This window comes from Petaurus breviceps, unplaced genomic scaffold (assembly GCF_028583685.1).
Source record: "Petaurus breviceps papuanus isolate PSGF00001 unplaced genomic scaffold, PetGlider_PUasm1.0 90743, whole genome shotgun sequence".
NCBI lineage: Eukaryota > Metazoa > Chordata > Mammalia > Diprotodontia > Petauridae > Petaurus > Petaurus breviceps.
The window spans coordinates 3,138,501-3,143,335 of NW_027187332.1; positions in this window are offsets into that span (position 1 = coordinate 3,138,501).

The following is a 4,835-nucleotide window of genomic DNA, read 5'->3' on the forward strand; positions in this document are numbered from 1 at the left end:
TGCCCAGTTTCTGCCATATTATATTCCAGTTTTCCCAGCAATTTTTGTCAAACAGTGAGTTCTTATCCCCAAAACTGGGGTCTTTGGGTTTATCAATCAATAGATTAGTTTAGTCATTGAGTGCTGAATCTGGTGTGTCCGATCTATTCCATTGATCCACTACTCTATTCCTCAGCCAGTACCAAGTAGTTTTGAGGACTGCTACTATATAATACAGATTAATATCTAGTATAGCTAGTGCACCTTCCCTAGCATTTCTTTTCTTTAATTCCATTGATATTTTGGACCATTTGGTCTTCCAAATGAATCTTTTTTGCTATTTTTTTTCTAGCTCTATAAAGTAGGTTTTTTGGTAAATTCATTGGTATGGCATTAAATATATAATTCAATTTGGTTAAATTGACATTTTTATTATATTACTATACCCAGTCATGAGCAATTTATATTTTTACACTTAGTTAGATCTGACTTTATTTGTGGGAAACATGTTTTGTAGTTGTAATCATATAGGTCCTGGGTTTGTTTTGGCAGGTAGATTCCCCGATATTTTCTAAAGTCTACAGTAACTTTAAATGGGATTTCTCTTTCTATCTCTTGCTGTTGAAATTCATTAGAAACATATAAGAATGCTAGGATTTATGTGGGTTTATGTCATATCCTGCCACTTTGCCAAATTTATTTATGTCTCAAGTAGTTTTTTTTTTTTTTTAAGACTGTAGGATTCTCTAAGTATATAATCATATCATCTGCAAAAAGTGATAGCTTGGTCTTTTCTTTGCCTAATTTGATTTCATTGATTTCTTTTTCTTCTCTATTTGCTACTGGTAAAATTTCTAGTACCAGATTGAATAAGAGGATTGATAGTGGACACCCTTGTTTCACCCCTGATCTTAATGGAAATGCTTCTAGCTTATCCCCATTTTATATAATACTTGCTGATGGCTTTAAAGAGATGGTACCTATTATTTTAAGGAAGGCTCCATTTATTCCTATACTTTCTATTGTTTTTAATAGGAATGGATGTTGTATTTTGTCAAAAGCCTTTTCTGCATCTATTGAGATAACATTTGGTTTCTGCTAGTTTTACTGTTGAGATGATCAATTATACTGATGGTTTTCCTAATATTAAACCATCCTTGCATTCCTAGAATAAATTCTACCTGATCAAAGTGTTTTATTCTTGTGATAAATTGCTGTAGTCTTTTAGCTAATATTTTATTTAAAATTTTTGCATCTATATTCATGAGGAAAATTAGTCTATAATATTCTTTCTTTCTTTTATCTCTTTCTGATTTAGGTATCAATATCATATTTTTTGTCATAAAAAGAATTTGGTAGGACTCCTTCTTCACTAATTTTCCCAAATAGTTTAAAGAGTATTGGAATCAATTGTTCTTTAAATGTTTTATAGAATTCACTAGTAAATCCATCTGGCCCTGGAGATTTTTTTTCCTAGGGAGTTAACTGATGTTTTCTTTGATTTCTTTTTCTGAGATGGGGTTATTAAAGTAATTTGATATATATATATATATATATATATATATATATATATATATATATATGTGTGTGTGTGTGTGTGTGTGTGTGTGTATATATATTATATATATATATATATATATGTATGTATGTATGTATTTGCCTTTAGGAAGGCAATTGGGGTTAAGTAACTTGCCCAAGGTTACACGGCTAGTATTTTTTTGTGGGTGTTGAGTGTCTCATGCCAGAACCGAACCCGGGTCCTCCCGACTCCAGGGCCAGCGCTTTACACACTGTGCCACCTAGCTTCCCCTACAACTTATATTTTTGTAAATATTTATCCATTTCACTAAGACTGTCAAATTTGTGTGCATACAATTGTGAAAAAACAATTTCTAGTTATTGTTTTTATTTCTTCTTCATTTAAGGTAGAATTACCCTTTTCATTTATGATACTCTTAATTTGGTTTCCTTCTGTCTTTTTTTTTATCATGTTGCCTATGGGTCTATCAATTTTGTTGGTTTTTTTTTCATAAAACCAGCTCTTAGTTTTATTTATTAATTCAATAGTTTTCTTAATTTCAATTTTATTAATCTCTCCTTTGGCTTTCACTATTTCTAATTTAATATTTAATTAGGGATTTTCAATTTGTTCTTTTTCTAGCTTTTTCAATTGCATGCCCAATTCATTGACCTCCCTTTTTTCTAATTTGTTCATGTATGCATTCAGAACTGCCTTTGCTGCATCTGACAAATTTTGGTATATTGTCTCATTATTGTCATTCTCTTGAATGAAGTTTCTGATTTTTTCTATAATTTTTTGTTTGACCAACTCATTCTTTACGATTAAATTGTTTAATTTTCAATTAGTTTTTAGTCTGTCTTTCCAACCCTTTATTGCACATGATTTATATTGCATCATGATCTGAGAAGGATGTTTTTAATAGTTCTGCCATTCTGCACTGAACTGTGAGGATTTTATGCCTTAGCACGTGGTTGATTCTTGATTATGTGCCATGAATTGCTGAGAAGAATGTATGTTCCTTTTTATTCCCATTCAGTTTTCTACAGAGATGTATCCTATCTAGCCACTCCAAAATTCTATTTGTCTCCTTATATTCTTTTTTTATTAATTTTGAGGTTAAATTTATCAAGTTCAGAGAGGGGGAGATTAAGGCCCCCCAACTAATATAGTTTTGCTATCTATTTCTTTCTCTAATTCCCTTAAGTTCTCCTCTAGGAATTTGGATGCTGTATATGTGCATATATGTTAAGTAATGGTATTGCTTCATTCTTGATGGTGTCTTTTAGCAGGATAGATTTTCCTTCCTTAACTGTTTTAATTGGATCAATTTTTGCTTTTGCTTTATCTTAGATAAGAATTGCTACCCTTGCTTTTTTTTTTTTACTTTAGCTGAGGCATAATATATTATACTCCTGTCTTTTACCTTTACCCTGTGGGTATCCTTTTATTTCAAATGTGTTTCTTGTAGACGGCATATTGTAGGATTATGCTTTTTAATTCATTCTGCTACCCACCTCTGTATTATGGGACAGTTAATCCCATTCACATTCACAGTAATGATGACTATCTGTTTCTTTCTCTCCATCCTATTCCCTCCCCTCCTACTGACTATAGGACACAATAGATTTTTATACTTGTCAGAGTATGTTATTCCCCCTTTGAACCCAAACCAACGAGAGTAAATTTCATATAGTGCTCCTCTTCCTCCCTCCTTTCCCGCTATTTATTGAGTTTTCATGTACTGTATGTTAGAATCTTAAACTTGACTGATTATGTTGATCCCTCTTTGGATCAGAATCAGTGAGAATAATGTTCAAATGGTGCTCCTCTCCCTCTTTCCTTCCCCTCTACTATAGTGTGTTTTTGTGTGTCTTTGTATGGCATAATTTACCTTTTTTCTGCCTCACCCTATCCTTTTATCCCATTACAGTCCCTTTGACCCCCTTAATAATGTTTAAAAAAAATTTAGTCAGATTATTTTATTTATACCCACACCCTCTATTGATGCTTAACCCCTATAAAGGTCATGATAATGATATAAATTTCAATATTGACAGGTATCATCTTCTCATATGGGGATGTAAACATTTTGCTCTTATTGCATCCCAAGTTATGTGCATCTGTGTGTGAGTGTGTGTGTGTTTGCATGTGTGTATATGTGAGTGTGTGTTTTCCTTCTTTACCTTTTTATGTTTTTCTTGATTCTTATAATTGGAGATCAAATTTTCCATTGAGCTTCTTCAACATGAAAGTCTGGAAGTACTTTATTTCATTAAATAACCATCTCCTTTCCTGAAAGATTATGCTCAGTTTTGGTGGGTAGTTAGTTCATGGTTGCAGTCCTAGCTCTTTTGTCCTATGAAATATCAATTCCAATCACTCAGATCTTTTAATGTAGAAGCTGTTTGGTCCTGTGTGATACTGACTAGTTCCATGATATTTGAATTGTTTCTTTTTGGCTGCTTGCAGTATTTTCTCCTTAATCTTGTAATTCTGTAATTTGGCTACTATATTTCTTGGAGTTTTCAATTTGGGATCTCTTTTGGGAGGAGACAGGTGAATTTTTTCAACAACTATTTTACCTTCTGATTCTAGAACTTAAGGACAGTTTTCTTTGACAATCTCTTCGCGAATGTTGTCCAGGCTGATTTTTTCATCATGTCTTTCCAGTAGACCAATAATTCTTAAGTTATCTATCCTGGATCTGTTCTCCAGGTCAGTTGCTTTTCCAGTGAGATATTTTACACTTTCTTCCAATTCTTCAATCTTCATATTTTGTTTGATTGACTCTTGGTGCATCATAGAGTCCTGAGCTTCAATTTGACTGATTCTAATTTTTAGTGAATTATTCTCTTTCATTAGTTTTTGAAGGTCCTTTTTTATGGAGGTATTTTCTACAATTAGTTCACTTTACTTCTTAGGGATTTGTTTTCTTCAGTGAGACTTTTTTTTTTTTCCAATTTGATCACTGTAGTTTTAAATTTGTTTTCTACCTCTCTAATTTGGGTTTTTAAATCTTTCTTGAGCTCCTCCAAGAATGCTTTTTGGTCTTGAAACCAGTTCATATTTCCTTCTGTGGTCTCAGATATGTGTAAAGAGTCCGTGTTTTCCTCTGCATTTGGTTGTTCTTGCTCATTATAATAAGCTTTGATAGATTTTCTTGCCTTTCCCTTCTCCTCAGCTTCCTTCCTTCCCGTTGTAATTCTCTACTTCCTAATTTCTCAGGCTGGGAGCTAAGGGCCTGGTTGTTGACTTTCTATGTTGTAGCCTCTGGGTATCTAGATTGAGGCCAAGGCCAGGACTCTCAGTGTTTCCCTGAGTAATGCTAAGGCTC